This window comes from Rattus norvegicus, chromosome 17 (assembly GCF_021556685.1).
Source record: "Rattus norvegicus strain SHRSP/BbbUtx chromosome 17, alternate assembly SHRSP_T2T, whole genome shotgun sequence".
NCBI classification, from domain to species: domain Eukaryota; kingdom Metazoa; phylum Chordata; class Mammalia; order Rodentia; family Muridae; genus Rattus; species Rattus norvegicus.
Genome location: NC_141550.1, coordinates 62,122,692 through 62,132,667, shown reverse-complemented (window position 1 = coordinate 62,132,667; position 9,976 = coordinate 62,122,692). Strand labels below are relative to the sequence as shown.

The 9,976-nt window shown below is 39.3% G+C and overlaps 1 non-coding gene across 1 annotated transcript; it reads right to left on the bottom strand.

The window, feature by feature from the left end:
* Positions 1 to 310: 310 nt before the first annotated feature.
* Positions 311 to 443, bottom strand: LOC120098009 (small Cajal body-specific RNA 20). Its single transcript, XR_015642059.1, has one exon.
* Between the last annotated feature and the right edge of the window lie 9,533 nt (positions 444 to 9,976).

Genomic DNA, 9,976 nt, shown 5'->3' with positions numbered 1-9,976 from the left:
AGAAGAATAAGTAAAAAGAAAAAAGTATTTATTGTGTTTTTCATGTTTGAGCACACATGTATATTTTTGTGTGTGTGTGTGTGTGTGTGTGTGTGTGTGTGTGTGTGTGTGTGTGTGTGTATGGGAGACAGGGGAGGGGCAGGAGGAGGGGTGGAGATAAATCCTTGTAACTGGTTCAGCCACTATGGAAGTCAGGGTAGGTTCCTCACAAAAATAAGAACAGGGGGCTGGTGATATTGGCACTTGTTGGTCAACCCTTACAAGCCAAATTCTTTTTTTCCCCAAATCCCCACCCTACTCAAGCTTCTGTCAATGTCTGAGGCTGGAAAACAAGGCTGCCGGCTCACAGCAGTCCTGACGAAAATCTTCCTCACAGGCTGATCTTGGCCTCCCACCCTGGCCGAGGAGCAATGTGATCCCCGTAGCTCAAAGGACAAGAAGCCCACAAGCTAAATTCAATTCCCAGGATTCATACGGTAGAAGAGAGAACTGTTTCCCACAAGTGATCTGCTGATCTCAACACACATGCTAAATGCACCCAGAGAAAATAAATAAATGTGATTTTAAAACACCTAGAATTAGAATTACCACATGACCCAGCTACAACACACCTGGATGTATATCCAAAGAACTCTTAGATGAGTTTACCACACAGACACAGACACACAGACACACACAGACAGACAGACAGACAGACAGACAGACACATACACACACACACACACACACACACACACACACACACACCTGTGCTATTGTAGCACTGTTCATAACAGCAGTGGGATTTTTTTTTTCAGTTTTAAGTAAAAACAAAATCATGACATTTGCCTGAAAATGGATAGACCTGAGAATCAATTTGTTAAGTGACATATACTAGATTCAAAAAAAAGACCAGTATCATATTTTTTCTCATTTGCCATCTAGGCTTAAGTTGCTCTCCCCTGCCCCCACCCGATGCGTGTGCATGCATATGTGTGTGATGTTTGCTTGTGTGTGTGTAGTGGTGATGTTACAAAAAAGAGGATAATGACATTCATGTATCAAAAAACCAATGGATAGACTGTTGGGAGAAGAGACCAGCACAGTGAGCAGCAAGTGTTGTGAGGAAGGGCTGTGAGGAAGGGCTGTGGGGAAGGGCTGTAAGGAAGGGCTGTGGGGAAGGGCTCTGGGGAAGGGATGTGAGGAAGAGCTCTGAGGAAGAACTGTGGGGGTAGGACTGTGGAGAAGGACGGGCTGTTGGGAAGGGCTGTGGGGAAGGAAGGGCTATGGGGAAAGGCTGTGGGGAAAGGCTGAGTAAGAACAAAGTATAATGATGCACGCACAGAAAGCTAAAATGAACTTAATATGTGCACTTTAAAATTAGTTAAAAATTTGTTTAAGAATATGATTTTGAGGTAAAATTTTAAGGAGGAAAACAACTTATGCATGAGGAACTACAAAACTACATTAACATAAATTACAGACAAAACAAATAAATGGAAGAGTATTTCATGTTCATGGATGGACAGATTTTGCATTGCTAAGACATCTGTATTAACCCAACCTTTACAGACTTCGAATTACATCTTTGAAGAAAAAGAAAAACCAATCATTGGAATTCATATTTAACCACAAAGAATCCTGAATATAATTGATATGATGGGTCTCTCTGTCCCCCTCTCTCTCCCTCTCTCTCTCCCTCTCTCTCCCTATCCTTTCCATTTATCTATCTATCTATCTATCTATCTATCTATCTATCTATCTATCTATCTATTTATCTATCTATCTATCTATCCATTTCAACAAAAGAATATAATTCTTGAAATAACCAACCATAAAACTGAACAGAGTTAAAGACCTGGAGGCACCACATCTCTTGAATTGAAAACAGCAGTGCCTTCTAGACTTATGTTAATTAAAGTGCTCACTATTGACATAAGGACCGCCACATAGACCAAAGTAATAAAATAGAGAGCCCAGGATGAGCCCAGAGAGTCAACTGGTCTTTGACAAAAATTTCAAGACAATCTCAAGAGAAACATTCCCTGTTCAACATATGGTTTTGGAAAAGGTAACATAACTGGACCCCCTACGTCAAGTGCCTCCTACTTCCTCAAAATGAATAGAAGATATAACATGAGACAACCCTTAGAAGATGCTGGAAAGCCAGGCAGCATTATCTTGGCTATTTCTTGGTGATGACACCAGAAGCACAAGTTAGGAGACAAGAGTGAACCAGTGGAATGACACCAAGCTAAAAAGCTTCTCTGACCCAAGAGATATAATCAATAAAGGGCAATTTACAGTATAAGAAAATAAAATTTTAAAATGGGTGTTAGATTAGAACATGTAGGTTGCAAATGTCACAAATCATCATGGAAAAAGGTTTCCATAATTATGTTTTTATTCATTTTACATCCCAGTAGTAGCCCTCTTCTTCCTTCACTCTCAGTCTGACCCTTAAAAATCTCTCCCACTATTACCCAATCTCCAGACTGATTTCCAAAGTGTGTACCAGTTTGCAATCCCACCAACAATGGAGGAGTGTTTTTCTTTCTCCACATCTCTTGTCACCTGAGTTCTGATCTTAGCCATTCTGACTGGTGTGAGGTGGAATCACTGGGTTGATTTGATTTACATTTTCCTGATGACTAAGGATGCTGAACATTTCTTTAGGTGCTTCATGGCCATTCAATATTCCTCTGTTGAGAATTCTTTGTTTAGCTCTGCAACCCATTTTGTAACAGGGTTATTTGACTCTCTGGAGTTTTTCTTGAGTTCTTTGTATATTTTGGATATTAGCCCTCTATCAGATGTAGGATTGGTAAAGATCTTTTCCCAATCTGTCGGTTGCTGTTTTGTCCTAATGACAGTGTCCTTTGCCTTACAGAAGCTTTGTAATTTGATGAGGTCCAATTTGTCAATTCTTGATCTTAGAGCATAAGTCATTGGTGTTCTGTTCAGGAAATTTTCCCCAGTGCCCATGTGTTCAAGACTCTTCCCCACTTTTTCTTCTATTGAGGGTATCTGGTTTTATGTGGAAGTCCTTGATCCACTTGGACTTAAACTTTGTACAGGACGATAAGAATGAGTCGATTTGCATTTTTCTACATGCTGATCTCAAGTTGAACCAGCACCATTTGTTGAAAATACTATCTTTTCTCCACTGGATGGTTTTAGCTTCTTTGTCAAAGATCAAATGACCATAGGTGTGTGGGTTCTTTTCTGGGTCTTTAATTCTATTCCATTGATCTCCCTGCCTGTCTCAGTACCAATAACATACAGTCTTTATCACTATTGCTCTGTAATGCAACTTGAGGTCAGGAATAGTGATTCCCCCAAAAGTTCTTTTATTCTTGAGGATAGTTTTTGCTATCCTGGGTTTTTTGTTATGACAGATGAATTTGCAAATTGCTGTTTCTAACTCTAAGAAGAATTGAGTTGGAGTTTTGATGGGGATTGCATAGAATCTGAAGATGGCATTAGGCAAGATGACCATTTTTATTATATTAATCCTGCCAATCCACGAGCATGGGAGATCTTTTCATCTTCTGAGATCTTCAATATCTTTCTTCAGAAATTTAAAGTTCTTGTCATACAGATCTTTCACTTGCTTGGTTAGAGTTATACCGAATTATTTTATATTATTTGTGACTATTGTGAAGGGTGTAATTTCCCTAATTTCTTTCTCAGCCTGTTTATCCTTTGAGTAGAGGAAGGCGATTGATTTGAATTAATTTTATACCCAGTCACTTTGCTGAAGTTGTTTATCAGGCTTAGTTGTTCTCTGGTGGAACTTTTGGGGTCACTTTAGTATACTATCATATCATTTGTGAATAGTGATATTTTGATTTCTTCCTTTCCAATCTGTATTCCTTTCACCTTTTTTGTTGTATAATTGCTCTGGCTAGGACTTCAGGTACTGTATTGAATAGGTAAGGAGAGAGTGGGCAACCTTGCCTAGTCCCTGATTTTAGTGGGATTGTTTCAAGCTTCTCTACATTCAGTTTGATGTTGGCTACTGGTTTGCTGTATATTGCCTTTACTATGTTAGGTATGGGCCTTGAATTCCTGAACTTTCTAAGACTTTTAACATGAAGAGGTGTTGAATTTTATCAAATGTTTTCTCAGTATCTAATGAAATGATCGTGTGTTTTTTCTTTGAGTTTGTTTATATAGTGGATTACATTGATGGATTTCTGTATATTGAACCATCCCTGCATCCCTGGGATGAAGCCTACTTGATCATGATGGATGATTGTTTTCATGTGTTCTTAGATTCTGTTTCCAAGAATTTTATTGACTATTTTTGAGGTGATATTCATAAGGGAAATAGTTTTCTTTCTTTGTTGGGTTTTTGTGTGGTTTAGGTATAAGCAAAATTGTGGCTACATAGAAGGAATTGGGTAATGTTCCTTCTGTTTCTATTTTGTGAAATAGTTTGGACAGTATTGGTATTAGGTCTTCTTTGAAGGTCTGATAGAATTCTGCACTAAATCCATCTTGTCCTGGGATGTTTTTGATTGTGAGACTTTTAATAACTGCTTCTATTTCTTTAGGAGTGATGGGATTGTCTAGATGGCTTATCTGATCCTGATTTAACTTTGGTACCTGGTATCTGTCTAGAAAATTGTCCCTTTCACCCAGACTTTCAAATTTGGTTGAATATAGGCTTTTGTAGTAGGATCTGATGATTTTTTTGCATTTCCTCAGATTCTGTTGTTATGTCCCCCATTTCATTTCTGATTTTGGTAATTTGGATACACACTCTCTGTGACCTCAGGTTAGTTTGGCTATGGGTTTATCTATATTGTTGATTTCCACAAAGAACCAGCTCCTGGTTTTGTTGATTCTTTGTATAGTTCTTTTGGTTTCTACTTGGTTGATTTTAGCCCTGAGTTTGATTATTTCCTGCCATCTACTACTCTTGGGTATACTTATTTCTTTTTGTTCTAGAGCTTTTAGGTGTGCTGTCAAGCTGCTAATGTATGCTCTCTACAGTTTCTTTTTGATGGCACTCAGATCTATGAATTTTTCCCTTAGCACTGCTTTTATTGTGTCTCCTAGGTTTGTATATATTGTGCTTTCATTGTCATTAAATTCTAAAATGTCTTTAATTTCTTTATTTCTTCCTTGATCAAATTATTATTGAGTAGAGCATTGTTCAACTTCCATGTATATATGGGTTTTCTGTCATTTTTGTTGTTTTGAAGACCAGCCTTAGTCTGTGGTGATCTGATAGGATGGATGGGATTATTTCAATCTTCTTGTATCTGTTAAGGCCTGTTTTGTGACCGATTATATGGTCAATTTTGGAGAACGTACGATGAAGTGCTGAGAAGAAGGTGTATTCCTTTGTTTTAGGATGAAATGTTCCATAAATATCTGTTAAATCTATTTGGTTCATAACTTCTGTTAGTTTCTCTATGTCTCTGTTTACCTTCTGTTTCCATGATCTCTTGGATGATGAGAGTGGTATGTTGAAATATCCCATTATTATTGTGTGATGTGCAATGTGTGCTTTGAGCTTTAGTAAGTTTTCTTTTATGAATGTAGGTGCCTTTGCATTTGGAGCATAGATATTCAGGACAGAGAGTTCATCTTGGTAGATTTTCCCTTGGATGAATATGAAGTGTCCTTCCTTATCTTTTTGATAACTTTTGGTTGAAAGTCGATTTTATTCTATATAAAAATGGCTACTCCAGATTATTTCTTGGGACCATTTGCTTGGAAAATTGTTTTCTAGCCTTTTACTGAGAGGTAGTGTCTGTCTTTGTCACTGAGGTGTGTTTCGTGTACACAGCAAAATGCTAGGTCCTTTTTATGTATCCAGTCGGTTAGTCTACGGATTTTTATTGGAGAATTGATTCCATTGATGTTAAGAGATATTATGATATAGCGATTGTTGTTTCCTGTCATTTTTGTTGTTAGAGGTGGAATTATGTTTGTGTGTCTCTCTTCTTTTGGGATTGTTGCAAGAAGATTACATTCTTGCTCTTTCTAGGTTGTAGTTTCCCTCCTTGTGTTGGAGTTTTCCATCTACTATCCTTTGTAGGGCTGGATTTGTAGAAACGTATTGTGTTAATTTGGTTTTGTCATGGAATATCTTGGTTTCTCTATCTATGTTAATTGAGATTTTTGCTAGATATAGTAGCCTAGGCTGGCATTTGTGTTCTCTTAGGGTCTGTATAACATCTACCCAGGATCTTCTGGCTTTCATAGTCTCTGTTGACAACTCTGTTGTAATTCTGATAAGTTTGCCCTTCTATGTTACTTACCTTTTTCTGTTACTGTTTTTAAATATTCTTTCTTTGTTTTGTGTATTTGGTGTTTTGACTATTATGTGACAGGACCAATTTCATTCTGGTCCAATCTATTTGGAGTTCTGTAGGCTTGTTGTATGTTCATAGGCATCTCTTTCTTTAGGTTAGGGGAGTTTTCTTCTATAATTTCGTTGAAGATATTTACTGGCCCTTTAAGTTGGGAATCTTCACTTTCTTCTATACCTAGTATCCTAAGTTTTACATTCTCATTGTGTCCTGGATTTCCTGGATGTTTTGGGTTAGGAGCTTTTTGCATTTTACATTTTCTTTGATGGTTGTGTCAATGTTTTCTATGGTATCTTCTGCCCTTGGAAATTTCTCTTCTATCTCTTGTATTTTGTTGGTGATGCTTGCGTCTATGACTCCTGATCTCTTTCCTAGGTTTTCAATCTCCAGGGTTGTCTCCCTTTGTAATTTCTTTATTGTTTCGATTTCCATTTTTACATCCTGAATGGTTTTGTTCAATTCCTTCACCTGTTTGTTTGTGTTTTCCTGTAATTCTTGAAGGGATTTTTGTGTCTCCTCCTTAAGGACTTCTATTTGTTTAGCTGTGTTGTCCTGTATTTCTTTAAGGGAGTTATTTATGCCCTTATTAAAGTCCTCTATCATCATCATGAGATATGCTTTTAAATCCAAATCTTGCTTTTTTGGTGTATTAAGATATCCATTATTAGTTTTGGTGAGAGAACTGGGCTCTGACGATTTGAAGTAGTCTGTGATTTCTGTTTCTTAAGTTCCTGTGCTTGCCTCATGCCATCAGGTTGTTTCTGGTGTTAGCTTTTCTTGCTGTCTCTGACAGTGGCTTGACGCTCCTATAAGCCTGTGTGTCAGCACTTTTGTAGAACTATTTTCTTACTGCCAGATCTGGGTACAGAGAGTTGTGGGACTAGTTCAGCTCCTGGCACAGGCAGAAACCAGAAGGGTCTTGTCCAAGACTGCTCCTGGGTTTGTGTGTCCTGAGGCTTCCAGATGGGTCACTTGGAGCAGAAGAGCTGGTCTTACCTCTGCTTTCAGGTGTGTCAGTGCTCCTGGTGACTGGCTTTTAGCTTTGGACACAGGCAGAAAGCTGAAGGGTCCTGCCCCAACTGATCCTAGCTTCCTGTGCCCAGTGGGCACTAGGCACTTTAGGGGTGACCACTTGACATTGTGCCCAGTGGTGGGGGGAGGCTCTTTCCTGGGGAGACTGTTTCTCCTGCTCATCATTTATGAGTTGGCTATAGTTCTTTGTCTAGTGTAGACCTTCTGAGCATTCCCAGTTCATGTTAGAATTTCTACTGATGTTATCATTGATCAGGTCTTATGTAGCCTACCATGTTGGTGAAATGTCACGGGTGTAGCTTCTCTGATAGTTCTTGGAGACACAATCTTACTGCTTGCTCCCTATTTCCGTGGTTCTTACAATCTTTCTGCCTCATTTTCAGAATTACCCCTGAGCCTTGGTGCAGGGGTTGTGTTTTAAGTGTACAAATTAGGACTGGACAGCACCCTGTAGCATTGAGTTTAGCTACACTACTTTGTGCTCCCAGTTTCATGCTTCCAGTCACCTGCCCAGGAACTCTTTGGATGTATGAATGAAAGACAGACGGACAGACAGACACACACACACACACACACGCGCGCGCGCGCGCGCGCGCGCGCGCACGCTTATTTTTGAAATGTCCTGGCTAGCTTAAAGACTGGGCACTCCTCAACCTCCCCCCACTACTAATCCAAGTCCAACTGAGGCTGAGGAAGTGGCCAGTAGCCACCCACCCAAATTCTCACATGGTCTGTTGACTTTCTCTTCTGTAGCTTCTATTCCATCCTTCTCCCCTAATCATGGCAGTTCTGTCTCTCCTCTTTCTCCAGTCCTAGCCAAAGCAAATCCAAGGGTTCTACCCCATCTCCCTTTTCCCAGCCATTGGCCACTGGCATCTTTATTAGTTGATCAAAAACCAATAGGGGACAAGGACCTTAAGCCTTTGGACACACAGATTTTTCAATTAAATCAAAGCATTAGAACTAATCCCCAACACCACACAATCTCACATTCTCTGGATTTTTATCAATTGTGGTTTTCTGCAAAGGTCTTTGTTTCAAAGAGAAGTTTCCTTGGTGAGGGGTGTGAACCACTTTATCTGCAGATGTAGGGATAAATGCTCAGAATACAGTTACTGATTATCCTAGCTCAGCGAAGTGACAGGTAAAGGTTCTCCTTCAATATTGTAACTTCTCTAGTTTAGGTTGACATAATTTCCCTTTTGTTGAATGGACCTTAAGTCCACTGTTTGTCACCTCCAAGGTATGCATTCCAGTACTGTACCCTTAGGTGTATAGATTCACAGGCATCATAGCTGGACAAGATGACTGGTTGCTTTTCTCCCTTGGAAGTTTGAATGGTGCCTTCCAATACTATGAATGCTAGTCTTCAGAGGTGAAACTTCTAAGTCAGATACTCTTCAGGTCCTCTGGATCCTGTGCCTGAAGTACATGTTCTCTTCAGCAATAAAGACATCTCAGTGGTGCAGCCAATAAACTAATAAACACCAATAAACTATATTGTTTTGGCCATCTCTTGGACAGCCCTGACCTTCAATTCAGATGGGTGCTTTTTATGTTTGGCATTAGGGTTTTGGTTAGATAGTCCATGGAAAAAATTTTAAACTGTATATGTATACACAGAATTTTGTGAAATATATATAATATTGGGTAGATACATAATAATATGATTCATTATGACTTTCTCAGATGTAGTTGCTCTTTGACCCTCTTCCCTCCTTCTCCTGTACCTATATTCCTCTCCGTCACTAAGTTGGTCTCATTTTCCAATTACCCCCTTTATGTCACTTGTGCCCTGCAAACTTGTCCTCTCTATTGTTCTCTCCTTTATTATTATTAATTGAGACAGGGTTTCTCTGTGTAGCTCAGGTTGACTTGGCTTTGCTCTGTAGAATAGTCCTTTTTTTCCTTCCTTGTTTCTGAAATTACTCTAGATTATGGTACTTACATCTTGATTCAGAGTTAGAAACGTCACATGACTGATAACAGCAGCATTTGTCCTTCTGGGTCTGGCTTGCCTTGCTCAGTATGATTTTTTTTCGTTCCATGCATTTACCTGCAATGATCATGATTTCACTTTTCCTTACAGTTGAACAGAATCCCACAGTATGTATGTGCCACATTTTTAATCACTCCTTCACCAGATGAAGAGCACTTAGGTTTTGTGAGGTTGTAGCTGTTGTAAATAGAGCCACAAACAATTGTGTATGAGGAGAAGGTCAAGTCCTTTGGGCATATGCTGAGGAGTGGTATAGATGGTGTCATTTTGAGGGTTCTCCACAGTGATTTACAGAGTGGCTGGGCTAGCTTGACATCCCAACAGTGCATGAGGGCTCCCTTTGCTCCATATCCTTTCCAGCACTGGCTGTCACTTGTTTTGTTGGGTCTTTGCCATTCTGACTCAGGGAAGAAGAAATCTCAAAAGTGTTTTGGTTTGCATTTCCCCAACAGCAAGGAAAAGCAACTATTTTTTGAAAACAGTTTTTAATCATGTCATTTCTTCTTTTGAAAACTCACTGTTCAGATACCAAGAGCATTCATTTTGAATGGGTGGTTTGGTTTTTTTTGAGTGCTTTGTGTTGTCTGTTATCCTCTGTCTGATAGAGTTTTCAATGATCATCTCCTGTTCTGTGGGC